Raw genomic sequence first — 18,469 nt, forward strand, 5'->3', positions numbered from 1 at the left:
AGCCACATAGAGGCAGAAATGTAGTTGAATTGTGTCCTACAGCTAGTGGAAAACAAGTCTTGTAAGCTATGAACTTGGATACTTAGATAAGATTTCCAAGCAAAGTGTGGAAGGCCCAACCTGATTTTGTTTGCTGGTCTGTTTTGTTTTGTTTTTCCTTAAAGTAAAATATGATAGAGAAAAAGATGAATTAGGAAAAGCGGTATTAAACAAAATGGATCTAGCATTTGAAATTTTGCAAAATTCTCAACCTTCAGAACTTGCAAAAGAAAAATGCTAAAGTTGGGAAATTCACAGTCAAGAAAATATGATCTAGAGCAGGGGTGTCCAACCTGCGGTCTGCAGCCTGCACGCAGCCCAGGATGGCTATGAACGCAGGCCAACGCAAAATCGTAAAAGTACTTAAAACATTATGGGATTTTTTTGTGATTACATGTGTTGCAATGTATGTAATGTGTGGCCCAAGACAACTCTTCTTCCCACAAGTGTGGAGCAGCGATGCCAAAAGATTGGACACTGCTGGTCTAGAGAGACTACTGGTGTGGCAGAACAACATTCCGCTTGTGCTGAAGACACACCACGCATGGGACTACTGGACCACGTCAGCAGAAGCTAGGAACAGAGATGGGATTATCCAGGAAAATTATGAAAGACCCATTTGCCTAAAGCACAAACCCCCACCATGTGCATAGGAGACCCACAAACATGTAGAAAACATTATAAAGCAGAAATATTTCCAACTTGGGCAGGAAGTGATAAAGATATGACAAAATAAAAGCAAGTTGTTCAAACCCAAAAATTCTACCAACAGGAAACAGTCTGACAATAACTACTGAGTTGCCAGCATGTGCTTCACTTCAAGAAAAAGGAAGGTTGACTCTGAGGACTGAGCTTTGGGTTCAGAGGTCTCGAGTCTGTGGGCCCAGAGGGCGGAGACATGAGCCACAAAGAATTGTTCCCAGCCCTTGTGCCCTAATGGAATTCACCCTCTCAGATTTTGAAAGTGCTACGGTCTGGTGACCCTTTTCTTCCTGCCCTTTCCTCCCATTTGGAGTAAGAATGTTATAGAATGCTGATCCAAAGCCTGTAATACCCTTGTATATTGGAAACAGACAACATGTTTCTCATTTCAAGGTCCACGGATGGTGAATAAGTCTGTCTCAAAATGGATCATATCCAGGTGCCACCCATACCTGATTCCGATGGTGACATTTGGACTTTTGGGGCTATTGATATTTAGATGAGATTTTTGACTTGAGTTGATCCTGTAACAAGTTGAGAAATCTGGGGATATGAGGACAGGGGGAAAATGTATTCTGCATGTGAAGTGGATGTGAATCTCTGGGGGACACTGGGCAAACTGCGGTTGGTTGAAAAATGTGCATCCCCCCAAAAAAAAAGTTTTAATACCTAATCCCTGAAACCTTAAGGCTGTATGAGGAATTATTTTTTAATTTTTGCAGTGGTAATTAAGTATCTTGAAATGGGAAGATTATCCTGAATTATCCAGGTGATCCTTAAACTCGATTACACATACATATACTTCTAAGGGGAAGGCAGAGTAAGATTTAAGCCCCCATTAAAAAGAAGGCAATCTAAGCATGAAGCAGAGAGATTCTAACCTGCTGGTCTGGAACACTGGAGTGTTACAGGCACAAGGCAAGGAACAATGGTAGCCACCGGAAGCTGGAGGAAGCGAGAAAGAGAGGTTTCCCCTGGAGCCCCCAAAGGGAAAACGGCACCGCCAACACCTTGGCCTTAGCACAGTAAAACTTATTTTGGATCTCTGGGCTCCAGAACTATGAAATAATAAATGTGTGTTGTTCTACGCCACCAAGTTTGCGGTGATTTGTTACAGCAGCCACAGGAAATCAATACAGACTCTACAGAAAGCTAAGATTAAAAAGTTATGACTCTCCCTCAAAGAGCTCAGAATCCATGGAAGATGAATACTCAGAAAAGTCCAACACAAGGCTGACAACAATGAAGAGTGAAGATCAGCACTGCTGTTTGGACGGGGAGGACTCAGAGAGGACGCGTGGAGAGCAGAGCATGTGGAAGGAGAGAAGTAGAGGTGTAGAAATGACCAGCACCCTCTGAGAAGAGGCATTTCAGCCTGAGAGGAGGTGGATCGGGGCTGGTATTGACCGAGAGGCAGAATGCGAACGTGAGAGCAGGCACCCTCTCAGAGGTGGTCTAGTGACTCTCAAATCATGCTTCACATAAAACATGGAACACTACAAAAAAAAAACATTAAAAACCACTGGTCTCGTCTCACCCTCCCTTGCCCCAACACACACACATTCTATTTTGGAAAAGAGAAACATCCCAAGAACACACAGGCAGAGGTAAAGAAAGGTGGTGTAGCAGGGTGGTTAAAGTGTGGGACTTAGTATCAGATGGACTCGAGTTTAAAGAGGCACCTCCACGTCCCCGGATAAGGTACTGCAGCTCTCTGTGCTCAGCATAACCAATGGAGATAAGAGCCTCTGACTAGCCCACCTGTTAAAACAAGAAGGTAATATTTGTCACACCTGTGCAATTCCTTGACCTTAGTTCAGTACTCAGTAACAGTAAGGAAGGGACACGGTCAGGAGAGCCACCTCATCTGCTGACTCTCAACTCTTCCACTGCGAGGCTAAGAGAGGTGGGTTCAAGGCAGAATGCGAAGTTTCCAAATGGCATACCAGGGGTTTTGGACTTTACGGTCTGAGCTGAAATCCAAAGAAAGACTTTAAAGTCTGGAAGGGCACAGCCTTTTCTGTGTTCTAGACAGACAGACGTCTGAAAGAGGAAAGTCATGAACATTCAAAGGCCAGTGAGAAGAGAGCCAGTTTGGAACCTGCAGCAAGAGGTTCCAGGAAGGAAATAATAAAGCCCTAATTAAGGGTGGAAATAGTACAAGAAGTACATCTTCAAGTACTGTGCTTTTCTGGCTTCTATTTTTGAAAATAGGGAGCAGGAAAGTGGCCAGGCACATGTAGACAGTGCATGTGTGTTCGTGCTGATGGAGATTGGGGATGGCCTGACAATGAAAGGCTACTCCAGAAAGAATATCTGAGCTTGGCATCTCTTCTGAGGGATCCAGTTATGAAATGCCACAATGTTCAAGGGCTCGGGATGCGTGCAATGTTTACAAAGACTGCCTTTCATGAGTCCTAATGATCCTGATGGCTAGCTGCAAATGTTTCCCCTGGAGTCATACACTCTACATTCTTGGGCACGGACAGGCCAAAGAGAACATGCAGTTCCCTACCCTCTTCCTTTAAGAGCAGAGACAAGTGTGTTCTTGGAATTTTAGCACACATGTGCTTCCTTGCAGGTGTGACAATGAATCCATAATATCACACTGCATTTCACAAATAAGCAGAAATGCATAAACACACATGCAATGAACCATCTTCCGGAAAACAAATGAAATGCGGCTATTTCATAAAATGTCCATCCATTTGAAATAGTGAGGTATGATGTTCTGACCCATAATCTGAGGTGGCGGTCACTTAAACTGCCTTCCCTCTGGAAAGCAAAGTGGTCAGCCTGAAGGAAGAGGAAATGAAAGGGAACATGGAATTCAAAGATCAAGATCCGTTAGGCCTCTGCCCGCTCCTCCAGCTATTCTCAGGTTTGTTTCCCGCACTGTGTTATCTGGGGCTTTAGTGAAGCTCGTTTTCAAATTGTCCAAAACCTGAGTCTTTAAATCCTTTGCTTCAAAGCAGTCGCTGCATTGCGGGAGGCCTCACTGTTAACTCTTCATTCCTGACAATTGTCTTAAATTTGTCTTTGCTCAGTTCCCTGACATTATTCACTCTTATACCTTTTAAATAATGAGGGGCATCAGATAGCTGTGTCCTGGTTCCACTTGGTAACACAGGCCTAAACCAATTGCAATTTGTCAAATAGATAGATACGTGTGTGAATACATATAATATTAAATGTAATATATATTTGATATGTGCATATAAAACAAAATACACATATCTGCATATGTACACATATCTATATTAAATATTATGTTAGTTATGTAACTTTTCTAAATTACAATTAAGTTAGGCACAAGTTTATATATATGTCTTACCCAAGGTCCATAGAAGAGATTTGTTTTCTGGAGAAAATGACTGTCATTTTTTTTTAACTTAGTTTCAGTTGCCTGACTTCCCAGTTTCTTTTTTTTTTTTAAGATTTTATTTATTTATTTTTAGAGAGGGAAGGGAGGGAGAAAGAGAGAGAGAGAGAGAAACATCAATGTGCGGTTGCTGGGGTCCGTGGCCTGCAACCCAGGTATGTGGCCTGACTGGGAACCGAACCTGGGACACTTTGGTTCACAGCCCGAGCTCAATCCACTGAGCTATGCCAGCCAGGGCTCATGACTGTCATTTTTACTAGATTCTTTAAAATAACATGTAACTCACAAAAGGCTGACCTTTAAAATAGCCTTTTCTCTTTTTCTCCCTCCCTCTCCCTTTTTTTTCTCCCATTTCCTCCTGTGTGTGCCCCTTCAGCTTCTCCTCTCTTCCTCACGCTGCTTTTCCAGCCTGGCCCTCTCCTCGGCTCCCCTAACATGTTAGCTAGCTTTTACAGTTGAGTGTGCTGTACCTGCACTTGCATTTAGGCCAAGTGAAGTGAGTTCTCACTGTGTCTGATCCCAGAGGGCGTGGAGGCAGAGAGGGGCTGGTGCTCACAAGCACCGTGTTTGTCCTCTGTCAGCAAAGGAGAGGAAGTGGGGGCCTGGCTCACCTAAGAGGGCTTCTAACTGTGTTTTGTCTCCTGAAAAATCCCAGGGAGACAGGAGGAAGAATTGTTCCTTAATTCCTCACTTGCTCTGGCCTCTGTGAAACTGAGCCAATGATCAAAGAGAATCTGGACAACAAGCAACTCCATCTCAATGCTACAATGTCAAAGTCTGGTCAAATGGTTGAAGTCCAGCTCTGAAATAACTCAACTATTAGACACAGACAAGGTGGAGGCAGACTTGGTTTCATGAGTGTATCAGCTTCTGTTGGATCAGAAGATTCCTGGGTAGATACTGTAAAACTGGGGTCCATTACTGCTTTGATCCGATGTAGGGGAAATGGAGTCAGTCAGGCTCCCTCATCTGGACGTCCAGGCAACTGTGATAAGCAGTGTTCACATAACCTTGAGCATGTGCCCACATATGCAGAATCACACTTGGCTATATAATATTTTAACACCCTTCCGGCTTTGTGTGCATTTAGTATATAAGGGAGTTGAGGCATGTGCTGCATGACACGTGGTTTGCTGCATGCGTGGTCACCCCACCCTGGCATAACAGACATCCCAACAGCTCCACATATATTCTTGCATCTGCCCAAATCCTGTGTGAACCTGCCTGGCCTCGAATGGCTACAAGATACCAGGCCTTATCAGCTTTGCCCTAGGCCAATCTGTGGTTCTCTCTACCCCTTCATCAATAACACACATGGTCTCATGTCTCATTATATGATTTTGCAAGGCCTCTGCACCTTGCAAATTATACTCCTCTGGGATTGCGATGCTTCTGGAGGAAGCAATGCCTTTAAGTGATTTACTGTGGTGTTTCGTCCTTCCCTTCTCCTGGGCTTCCCATGACCACCATTTCCTTCCTTTTTGCCAATTTCCAAACCAAGATAGTCCATGGTTGTCCCTTATGTTGATTTTGCAACTCCTGCTTGCCCCCTTTTCCCCAAGTCCCTGTACTTTCCTTTCCAAAGCCCCACCCATGTGCCCTGGCAGCCGCTCCCACAGGAGATAGAGAGCCTTTGACTCTGTTTCCTTCTGTAATTCATTCGATGGAGTTTTTCCGATTCAATAAAGGACTTCATTTCTATTGACTTGCAAAGACCACACATTTCAAGTACAGCCAAAACAAATCAATGTCACATGAGCCAAATAAATCCTCTAACTACTCCAAAGACCTAATGATTCTGTAATCTTCTCGGGGACTATATTTGGGTTATGGCTGGTTGCACGCCAATATAATTGCAGGAATATCTAAAAGACTAAGTTGTAACATAAAATGTACATGCCCAAGATACATTACAAGAGGGAAAAGCTTTTTTAAAAGACTTCCCCCACTTGACTCCCATTTGACTCCTTTCTCCTCCACAGTACACATGCACATTCTCTCCAGCCATATCCTTCAGAAACTAGATTCTTAGGAAAACTTCCTCCTGTAAAATCCCAATTTGTTAGCTATTCAGAACTGGACCATTAAAACAGTTGTTAGAGAATGAGTTGGGGAGATTTTGCTCCAGTATGTGGACCAAGGTGGGTTAACACCTGCCAAATCTATTCTTGGCTCTTGTTTGCATGATTAGCCCTTCATTTTCCCAAGCTCAAAAATATAAAAACAAACAGATAAAAATTACTATGTGACACTGCTCTTCTTTCATGCTCTGCTGGAACATTTTGAGGCAGTTTTACTGTGACTGACCTCAGGGTAATTTTTTGCACCTGGGGTGGTAAATTACTTCCAGGTGAGGCAAAACCAGATGGCCTCAACTTTCCTGCAGTTGATTAAAGCAATTGTACCTGCTTCAGAAGTCTACCAATCAAACACCATGGTTTGATTTACCATGGTAACGTCTCAGCCAGTGGCTTCTGCACTGTTAGGAGAAGATGTTGAATCTACCAATTAAAACTAGCAAATGATACCCCCTATCTGACACACACACACACTCACATCGCTTTATTCTAAGTACTCACACAGAGGCAGCTGCTGCTGAACAGAAAGAAAATTAAAAGATATATATTTTAAAAATGGAGCTCCTACTTGGTGACAAATAGAAAAAAAAGCAGGTTTGTCACCATCCTGCCATGGTCTACCACCACAGAGACACAGAGGACGCCTGAGCTGTAGAACTGCAGAGGGCCTTGTGTGATAGTCATCTCTACTTGGCAAGGATACCCACTATAATAGGAAGAAGGCAATTTTCTCACTTAGGAGTTATCGAATATCTCCTAAGTTGGACATGTAAATGCAACATTCAGTTATTATCAGATGTTATTAAATCACCATGTATTTTCACTCTCTGATTTATAATTCAATACAATTCAATTTATTTCTGTTCAATTCAATTGGATTCCATCTAATTTGATTTAATTCAACACATTCATTAGCCACATACTCTATTAGGTGCAGGCAGGCTGGTAGAAAAATTAGTTAAACATAACCTCTCCCTCCAAGGAACCCAAAATAATTTATCAGCCAGGGTATCAGGGACCTTTATAGTCGAAACAAGAAGCATCAGTGAGGATAACACCCAAAGTGTTAATAAAGACATTTAGGTGACTATGAGGTATTGGCTATCCTATTAAAATGTACACAGAAAATATGCCCAAGCTAAGCAAAATATTACCTATGTATGACACAAATTAGCTGATGCTTTACTTTTATATATATTTGCTTCTTAAATTATGAACTAATCTAAATGCCTGGCTAAAAATTGCAAATAGAATGGATATATTTCAAAAGACAAAGGAAAAGAAGACACAAAAAGAAATTGTGCTGCGGCATGACTCCATCTTTAATGCAGCTTTAACAGTAAAACAAATAAAAATCTAGCAGCATTTTAGTGTTCATTCACAAAATGCCATCTTGAAATCACTTAGATCTTCATTATTTTTCCTCATTGCAAACATGTTTGCTTTTGCAGATGCTCCAACACAAACATTCACATTCTAGACCAATAAAAATAGCAATAGCTTGCAGTTGTGACCATTAACGCCATTTGTAGACATGTAAAATAAAAAAAAGATTAATCACACCATGTAAAGCAGGCAATACACTGACTTCCAATTTATTCTGCAACCTCAGGTCTAGATCCTCATGGAAGGAAAATACTAGCAGCTTGCAATTGCACAGAAGAGTGGATATTCTCAAGGAAATCCAATGTAGTATATTATTTCTGTGACTGAAAGTCAAAGTCAGGCTTTGTTCTATGAATAGTTTCCACCAATAGCATGTGACAGGGTGAAATGTTTTCTGCATTCCTCAACATTTCTGTGTTTATTTTACTGGTTTATCAGTAGCAAAAAGCTATCTCTGCTCACTTTCCATCAAAGGAGGACAGCAGTTCAAATATTTCACTTTCTCTTATTGCCTGTGTTCCATTACATGTAGACACCACCTCTATCCACAGCACATTAGCATTTAAAATTTAGGAACCCCTCTAGGCTAGAAGAATTCTGCAGACAAGGCCTCCCTTCTCCATGCTTGCTTAGGTAGTCAGCACTAAACGCACCAGGTAAAGAGTCCTCCATACTGCCTCACTTCACTGCCCGTTCCCTAACAAGGATGGAATTTGTAATGAGACACTTAAGTGTAGAATGAACACCAGAGCTAACCAAGAGCTGAGTTGCTGGATGTATTGTGTCTTCAGGAAGAGTTTAAAGAAAGGTGGGATCTTCATGAGAAGCAACATGACTGAGTCTTGGCCCGTGGAGGCAGCTCTGCCACTGAACCAGGGACCTCAGTCTCACAAAGAGGGGGAACTACCCCTGGACCTTAGAGAACTTCCCATGGGCTGCTAGAACTATGGGACTGTAAGAGGAGACTGGAGGGGCTGTAGAGCTCCTATATGAGGATCTTGGATGGTTATAGAATTTGGAGGACACCCTGACGTGGAGGAAATAAGCAGCCAGCTCACTACACTGCAGGATGCTTTGGAGAGCCCAGAGCAGGGAAGGAGCCATGGAGATACTGTGCAGCTTTTGGTCTAGCGGAGGAGTGGAGCTGGGGATCACTGGAGAGGGGAGAAAATAAAAAGGTGGGGATGCTTGAAATGGATACTCTGAAGAAATAAACCAGGCTATAATACAAGTTAAAGTTTACAAATAGATTCAAAGGGCTCCGGAAAGGATTCCATGGATACTAGTTGCAAAGTGCTTGCCCTGGGCACATGAGGAGGCTTCGTTTTTGCAGGCTATGTTCTGCTTTAAGGAGGTTTGGCTGACCACTCACAAAATCCAAATTCTAATCTGGCCAGTGCCACCCACTTGCAGGAAATCACGATTTCTAAAATAAAGGTAAATCAATCATCATGTGATCCCTCTTCTCCCATTCTACCACTTGAGGAGGGGTAAGCACCTCTCCCTACTCAGCTCAGACTGCATAACAAAATACCATGTCTTGGGTGGCTTGCATAACAGAAACTTATTTCCTCACAGTTCCAGAAGCTGGAAATATGAGATCAGGGACTAGCACGTTCAGGTGCTGGTAAGAACCCTCTCTGGCTTCTCACTGTGTCCTCACATGGCCTTCCTCAGGGTATCCATGCAGAGAGAGGTATCCTCCTCTTCTCATAAGGTCAACAATCCTTTCAGATTAACACCCCACCCTTATATGCTCATTTAACTTTACTGCCTAAAAGTCATGTCTTCGAATAGTCACATTGGGGGCAAGGCTTCAACGTATGAAGATGGCACAGGGCCTACTTCAGCCAACAGCACGCCTGAAGCCTGCTGCCTAGAGGCTGCCATGCCCTCTCCAGTGTTTCACTCCTCCTTGGAGGAGGCCAGAAGTCGAATGCTAAGTCCTGGAGGCAGCCACGAAGAGCCTGGCCATGAAGAAGAGAGGCTCTCTGTTGCCAGACCCACGAGCTAGTTGCCACATGTTCCCAAAAGGTCAGACCAGCCCATGCCCACAAAGAAGCCAGAGGTGGACAGGAGTCAAGTGGAAAACTCACAGGGAAATTGTAGGACAAGAGCCTGAATCTTGGCCACACTGACTGGGAAAGAATAGAGATGGTCAAGGTAGGAATGGAAAGAGGTAGAAAGCAACAGACTGGGGGTAGGGTGTATGTGTGTGTGTGTATATAGCAAGAGAGAGAGAGAGAGATGCACAGACTTAGTACCTATGATAGGTGGCAGAGTTCAAACAATGGGATTCAGGTTCTGTTCAGCAATGCCCAGGTTTGGGGTTATTCTTGGTGTCAGCACATTTCAGAGTCCGAGAAGTGGGCAACTTTGGGTTTTATATGGATTGCTGCAGTCTTTCTCCCCCTGTCTGAATCCCTTGCTCCAGACAAACCCACATACTAGAAACAAGTGCACCTGAATAATCACTGAATGCTGAAAAGCAGAGCAAAGTAACCACCACCGAGGGAAGCTACATGGGACATTTGGGCTAGTTCAGCCACAGAGAGGGCTCCTGCCAGGAGTTGGAAGAAGGTCTGAAGCAACATGGCAACATGGCAGTAGGAGCAGCTAGACAGACTAAATCTCTTTGCCAAGCAGCAAGATGGAGTGTCTGACTTAGGCTAGAGGCATGAGTATGGCCCAATACACAGGGCAGAGCTCCCGAGGTTGGTGACTTTGGGAGGAACAGCGATGAACCACAGCCAGGACTAGGTGCTCTGGCCCATAGCACCTTCCCCTCCTTTCCCATTAAGACTGAACACGGAGCACATACCATGAGCAGCATCCCCTGCCCACCCCTTCCATCAGAATGCACAGGACACATGGCAGACAGTTCAACAAGCATTCATTGTTACAAAGATACCCATTCAATCAAGAATCACAAAACATTTCACAAAAACCAATATGATAAAAATCAAATTAAGAAACAAAGTTTAAAAAGGCTCAACAGACAAAAAAAAACTTAAGTCAGGGCTAAAAGAGGAATGAGAAAAGATAAGAAGAGGGGTTCTGGTCAAGATGGCAGTGTAGGTAAAAGTGGTACTCATCTCCTCCCCAAACCACATCAAACTTATAGTTAAGCCACAGAACAACCATCATTCACAACTGCCTGAAATCTAGCTGAATGGAAGTCCTACAACAGAGGATATAAAGAAGCCATGCCAAGACTGGTGGGAGAGGGGGAGATGTGAAATGGGCTGGTCCTACACTCATGTGTGGCAGATAAAAACTAGGAGAGAGATCTCAGCTGTGGCTCCACCTGAGGAACAAGGTTCCTTCTAAGGAACAAGGGGTTCCAGCCCCACACCAAGCCACCCAGGGTCCCAGGGCCAGGAAGAGAAGTCCCTAAAACTTCTGGCTGTAAAAACCAGCAGAGAGTGTGGCTGAGACCAAGGCCACTGGAGTCCCAGGCATTGTTCTTAAAGGGCCCATGCACAGACTTACTCAGGCTCATTGATCTGAGCCCTAGCATGGGGGCAGCAGCTCAAAAAGCACCAGGGACATATGGCAAGGAACTGATGAGTCTGGCATCAGGGTGAGAGCTGGGGGCAGCTTTCTCTGAAAGAGAAGTGTTGGCACTGTTGCTTTTCTGAGTCCTCCCCAAACAGAGCCAGCAGGTGGCCACTATAGCTGAGTCTCTGTCAACCCAGCTATCGCTGTTTGCTCTGCCCTGGTGATTCCCTGAGACTCCACCCTACCCAACTTATGAGCCCGCCCAAGCTGTTTCCCTTGGCTTTTCCATACAAACTGTCTTGGCTCATGCTTTGGACTTGCCTAAAATTTCTCAAATAAGCAGTATCTAGCTTTGGCGTGCCTCACACCTCTCAGTAAGTGGCCCCAGGCCCAGCACTAGCAGCAGTCATCTGCAAATCACTTTGTAGATCCTGTCGGGTGGCCCCAGGCAGGGTGCAGGTGAAAGCTGATCTTGGCCTGAAACTCCTGGAAAGTTCAGAGCCAGCACACCTGGTATACAGCTAAAGACCACATCGAAACACTACCCAAACACTTCCACAAGCGATGCACTTAAGGGGTGGAATCAGCAGGTATCAGAGCCCTGCTGAAGTAAGTCCTGCCCCTGCTCTGTGAGGTCAGCCCCTGCACAGCTGATACCCCTGCTGAAGTCAGCCAGCCCTCAAAGCTGATAGGCCTGGGAGTAAATCCCTCCCATTGAGGTGCCAACAGCAATCAAGACTCAACTACAACAGGAAGATGTGCACAGCCCACACAGGGGATGAACCTGGAGTGCCCAGCTCAGGTGATCGGAAAGGCTGTGCCACCAGACCCTAAGGCCACTCTACCAAGCCCAGGAGATACAGTAGCTCTACCTAATACATAGAAACAGACACAGGGAGGCTGCCAAAATAAGGAGACAGAAAAAAAAGTCCAAAATGAAAGAATAGAACAAAACTCCAAAAAAAAAATCTAAACCAAGTGGAGATAAGCAATCTACCAGATGCAGAGTTCAAAACACTAGTTGTAAGGATGCTCGATAAACTTAGGGGAAGAGTAGGTGAACTTAGTGAGAACCTTAGCAAACAGATAAGAAACATAAATATGGATAGAGAAAACATAAAAAGAACCAGTCAGAAAAGAAGAATACGCTATAGGAAATCAAGAGTTGAGTAGATGAAGCATAAGACTGAGTCAGAGATTTGGAAGATAAGGAAGCAGAAAACACCCAATCAGAATAGTAAAGAGAAAAAGAAATTCAAAAAATGAGGATAGTATAAAGAGCCTCAGGGAAAATTTCAACTGCATCAACATTTGCATCATGGGGGTCCTAGAAGGAGAAGAGAGAGAGCAAGGAATTGAAAACCTATATGAAAAAATAATGATGGAAAACTCCCATAACCTGGTGAAGGAAACAGACATACAAGTCCCAGAAACACCAAGAGTCAAAAACAAGGTGGACCCAAAGAATCCCTCACTAAGACACATCATAATTAAAATGCCAAAGTTTAAAGACAACAAATCTTAAAAAATGGTAAGAGAAAAACAATTAGTTGTCTACAAAGGAGGCCCCATAAAGCTGTCAGCTGATTTCTTGCCAGAAACTTTGCAAGCAAGAAATAATTGACAAGAAATATTGAAAGTGATGAAAAGCAAGGACCTACAACCAAGATTACGTAGCAAAGCTATCATTCAGATAAAGAGCTTCCCAGACAAGTAAAAGCTAAGGGAGTTCATCACTACCAAACCAGAATTACATGAAATGTTAGATGGTCTTCTTTAAGAAGAAGAAGAAAGATTAAAAAATATGAATAATGAAATGGCAAAAAGACATATCTATCAACAATTACTCTAAATGTCTAAATGCAAATGGATTAAATGCTCCAATCAAAAGGCATATGGATGCTGAATAGATAACAAAACTTATGTATGCTCTCTATAAAACACTCACTTTGGATCAAAATATACACACAGACTGGAAATAAAGGGTTGAAAATATATATTTCATGAAAATGGAAACAAACAAACAAAAAATCTGGGGTAGCAAAACTTATACCAGACAAATGAACTTTAAGACAAAGGCTATATAACAAGAGACAAATAAGGACCCAGCAATACCTTTTTCCTGGGATTTATCTGAAGAAACCCAAAACACTAAATTGAAAAAACATATATATCCATATGTTCACTGCAAAATTATTTACAATAACCAAGATATGAATGCAATTTGTATCCATCAACAGGTGAATGGATAAAGAGGATGCATATATACAGTGGAATACGGTTCAGCCATAAAAAATCAGTGAAATCTTGCCATGTGCAACAACATGGATGGACCTAGAAGATACTGTGCTGAGTGAGGGGAGTCAGGCTGGGGAAGAATACAAATGCCATATGATTTCCCTTACATGTGGAATCTAAAAACAAAGTAAATGAACAAGCTGAACAGAACACACTCACAGATACAGAGAATATTTAGACAGTTGTCAGATAGGTGGGGGTTGGGGAGATAGGTGAAAAATGTGAAAGGATTAAGAAGTAAAAATTGGTAGTTACAGAATAGTCATGGGGATGTAAAATATAGCATAGGGAATACAGTCAGTAATATTCCAATAACTATGGTGTTACTGAGTAAGTTATATAATGTCTAATCACTGGGTTTATGCACCTGAAACATATAATGTTGCATGTCAGCTATAATTGAAAAATAAAAAAAAATGCACTTAAATTTAAAAAACAGGAGGAAAATCACCCAACAAAATACTCAACCAGTGACAGAGTAGTGGAGTAGTCCCTGGCTCCTGGACATACTTAATAAAGGGAAAAAGGAAAAGAGAAAAGAAAAAAATGGCTGAGAAAAACCACAGAGATTCTAGGCCTACTTTAAAATTTAATTGAATGGTTTACTTTGGATCTACTATGTAGGCAGGTGTGGTTGCCCTATACAACGCACGTGTCAGGAGTACCACTGCAGAGTGGATCCAGAAGAAAGGCAAACTTAAGAGGAAACATGAAGTCCCAGCAGGACCTAGAAGTGGAGAAGAGAGACAGAGGCGAGGAGAAATGGTATTTGGAGAAAGGGCAGCGTGTAGTGTGTAGTGGAGACTTCGTGTTGGGAAAAGTAGAATAAATGGCAAGCATTTTTTTCATGGATGTTTTCCTAAAAACTGGATAACTGAAAAGACATCCCTAAAATTCTTAAAAATAAAACACATAGTTTAGTCCATTTAACAAAGTATGAAATCTTGTGGGACTTTCTGGTAAAGGAATGATGTGATACAAGATGGATGTGGAATCCATCTGCTTGGTAGGAGCAGTCATGGGGTGGAGCAGAGAGAGCAAGGACAGGGAACTGGGCAAGAAATTCCTGCTAACATCACACCTACTAAAACAACAGTATTTCATCAGCATCCCAGAAACCTACAAAAGACTGCACAATTCCAAGATGCACCGTAGATTTTAGATGTAACCTTTGACAACAGTTACTGCGCTGTTTTCTTTCTCTTTCCCTTCACAGCTGAGAGCACACAGTCAGACAGCTCAAGTGCCACGTACCCAGCTGAGGGCGAACATCTGCTCTTTTGTGCACATCTAATGATTCCCAGCTTCACCTGGATAGTGTACAGTTTATGGAGCCCATGCTTCCAACCACTGGCATCTGCACTTCCCTTTTCTGTGAGGGAAGAGCACAGTATATAGTCAAAGGAGTGTATGAACACTGCTGTGCTGACAAAGCAGGCGGCACTCCTGTCACGAGGCTGTTGGCTGGCGGCAGCACCGTGGGGCAAGAGCTCGCTCATCAGCGGGGCGCAGAGTCCACCTGTGGTGTGTGAGATGTGCTTTCAGTGCAGCAGACTGGAGAATGCATGCTCTGGGCAAAAGTTGAACATACAAGGCGAGGATCATCTGTGCCAGAGTAAAACCTTGGCTATCAATGAGATTAAGGGCACAACAAATGAAAAAAATGACAGAAGGGGCTCATTTACTTACAGGGGATTTGAGAGGAGCTCCCTGATTCTCCTCTCCCACCCCTCCTCTCTTCTCTCCTCCTCCTGCCCCTCCATCATTCGCTCATGAATTCCTTGACTCATCCTATGTCATAGATCGCCTTCTATATGCGCTATTGATCCCTGTGCTCTCACATTTGACTGAGGAAGAACAGATATCAAATCATAGGCATCAGTGGCTATGAAACTTGTTTTTTATGTAGTGGGATCCTCTCTACCAATGAAACTGTATATTAAAAATCCATCAAGTCATCGCTTCTCAGCCTTTTGGCTAAGATCAAGTGTAGTATCTGTTCTGATCAGTTTAATATATGATACAGAAAACTGTATTTGAACAATGATTAAAATAAAATTAAAAAAAAAATAATCATCAAGTTATAAAAGTTGAACTGCTCCTTCAGGGTTAGGATGGGAGAATGTGCAGAAACCTAGGATTGTAGTCCAACACTCATTATCATTGGTCTTCTCTTTCTCTCTCACATGCGCGTGCATGCTGCACATTCCCTTTTTAACTGTCCAAGTTTGGAACAAGGTAATAGTTTAGTCATATTTTAGATTTATTGAAAACAAGATGGACATATCTAATTCTTAATTTTAAAAAAAAGCTTCTCACTTTATACTTCTTGACCCACTGCAAAAATAATTCCACCAATAAAAATAAATTGTTTACAATTTATTGCTTCCTCCCACCTCACCTTTCCTTCGGGAAGCACAGACCTGATAGGCCCTCTTGGCATATTCAGCCACAATGCTGCAGGGAGGACTGGTATTTTTTGAGCACCTTCTATGTGCCAGATCCTGTGCCAGCTGTTGAAAATGTCCCATGTGACCCTGATGTACAAGAGTAGACTATAAGTGGGATTGGGCAGATAAAGAAGTACTTTCAGAGAGGTCAAGTAAAGGCACTATGGCTACCCACCTCCAGGCTAGAAGAGATGGGATTCAAACGCTGGTCCTCTTGGGTCTCATGTTCACCTGGGCCTCATGTCCACTTGCTACTGCCCTTTCACCTGTGTGCCACCCTGCCCAGTCTCTGTCCTATGCCTCTACTTCTCTCTCTGTCTCTCTCTCTGTCTCAAATACACACACACACACACACACACACACACACACACACACACCCGCACACATGTGTGTACCTCCTCTTTGCTTGGAAATATCTACTGCTGGCGTTAAGCACTCCCTGCCTGTGGTCCCAGGCTGCAGCTGTCATTGCTGATGCTGTATCGCTAGCAGTGCCAAAAAGCTGTTTTTCTTCCACTTTAATAAACATGTTTCTATTCATTTCTGAGTTGGTATGTTTGTTTATCTGATGGGCTCACATTATTCGAGTTTGCCCAGATAATGGGGTAACTCCTCTGTGGCGCTGGCTCTCCAGAAACAACTGCTCCAAGCACCATCCTCCGCATCAGACACATGGGCTCCTGGTGCCCCGAGCGAGTCCTGAGGGGGAATGTGTGTCTTTGAGATGAGGCAGGTAGGAGAGAGGGGTGAGGGCCTAAATGGAACATCTGCTTTCATCAGCCTAAAGCAAATTTAGTGCCTATAAAAGGTGTTTGAGTGAGTAGATTTAGGATGGAAATTGACAAAAATACAGCTGTATCTGATGCCACCTCCAGCCAGGCTCATCCTTTGTAACATGGCTCGCTCCAGTCTACTGCTTAGCAGGGAACACGGACCCTCTCTGATTTCGTTCACTTAACCTGAAAGCTTTCCTCAAAGTCTTGTAATGGCAAATAACTTTGCTGAAGTAATTTATAAATATTTGTTCGTTTAGTCTTTACCCCAGCCAACAAGGCACAGAGAGGTTAAATAACTTGATCATCGTGGCATACCTAGTGAGTGACGGATCCAGGATCAGAACCTGGGGAGCTAACTACAGCGTCAGCTGGTCAAAGGGCATTTTATTTCTAGACCTGTGCTGGGGCCTTTAGGCCAATCAATGGGAATGTCAAAGTCCTTTCTAAACAAATTAACGAGAAAGGCCTGACATAGTAGTGGCTGAGTACCCACGCCCCACAGTTACTTCAAGCTGTGTGACCTTGGATGAGTTTTTGAATCTCTAAAAGTCTTGACTTCCTTACCTCCAAAACAGGGGTGATGACAACATGCTGTGAAGGCAGAATGAGGACATTTAGTGAAGGCTATTAACACAGTCCCTAGTACACAATTGTCACCCTCAGTCACTACTGTCGGTGTCAATATGAGGAAGACCCAAGCAAAGTAAAACAAAATCAACACACGCAACATATTCATTGAGTGTGACTTTCTGCTCTTGACAACTGTTGTTATGTCCACATGGCCAGGAACTCGGAATACCTAAATGTCCCCAGCAGTTACATCCCCTGAAGGTGTATCTTTCCCCATGTGCAGAACACGTTAAAGAACACCTGTGTACCCGCACTGCAGCACCTCTGAGATCTTCTCAGGCTCTGCTTCCTACTCACGTCCCACACCCTCTGCTACATCCCCGCAGCAAGCCCTTTAGGGCCTGCTGAGAGGCCCCTGCCTTTGCTCCTCAGCGACTCCCATGCTGTGTCATTCTAAGATCCAGTCCCCACAGGAAGGGGGCACTCATTCTCCACTTCTTCCGTCCCAGTTCTGTCATCTACCATAATCATTTCACTAACTTAGTTGTAAACTACGGAATCATTTGGCTGAGCTTTTAGAAGGTTACCGGACTACCTACAAATATTTTTTTCCATTCAAGGTAGATTTGATAGTGCTCCAAAATCTCAAGGTCATAAAGTGGTGTGTTCACTCTTGTCCCTCCCACCTGTGTCTCCCTCTGCAGGCCTGGTCTAGGTCGAGTTTGCCACCAGCACATTCAAGGAGATGAGGCATTCTTCTATTTCACTGTGAACTAACTGCACCTTCATTTATTCCTGTCTCCCAAAGTGGAAATCATCACTGTCACCCTGGCATGTTAAGGGATATTTTGAGAAGAAACCGCATAATAAATACAAAGTTGCTTTGAGCTCTTCAGAAAAGAGGTATGTATTCAGAGTTGTTTGGCTGTCTTCAGTGAATATGCCTCCAAATGGAGTCACCTGTGTGCATTCATATATGGCATAGACAAAGGCTTCGTAGCTAAATCTACAGCTTTGCTTAAAGGAAAAAAAAAAGAAAATTGAAGGTGCTTGACTTGGAGTGCACACAGTTTCTATATGGAACCTCAGGCCCTCTGTCCAGAAAAAGGCTGAGACACAAGGTTTTATTTTGCTTTCATCTTTTTTTTTTCTGGTTGATTTTTGTTGGGTAACCATTTGTTACTCTAAACAGATCACAAGATTCAGGGCAGCTACTCTGGCGCCGGGTGGGGGTGGTGGGGATTAACAGCTGCTACTAGAAGGGAATCCACCAATTATGGTAATAAA

At 43.3% G+C, this 18,469-nt stretch overlaps 1 protein-coding gene and 1 pseudogene across 5 annotated transcripts in view; one reads left to right on the plus strand and one right to left on the minus strand.

The window, feature by feature from the left end:
• The window catches only part of NTM (neurotrimin), a 939,739-nt gene that overhangs the window by 249,641 nt on the left and 671,629 nt on the right, over positions 1-18,469 (minus strand). The gene's annotated exons all lie outside the window — the stretch shown is intronic.
• On the plus strand, positions 15,344-15,449 carry LOC123832635 (annotated as a pseudogene).

The sequence above is a fragment of the Phyllostomus hastatus genome, unplaced genomic scaffold, assembly GCF_019186645.2.
Source record: "Phyllostomus hastatus isolate PE091 unplaced genomic scaffold, TTU_PhHast_1.1 phas_scaffold_193, whole genome shotgun sequence".
Taxonomy (NCBI): domain Eukaryota; kingdom Metazoa; phylum Chordata; class Mammalia; order Chiroptera; family Phyllostomidae; genus Phyllostomus; species Phyllostomus hastatus.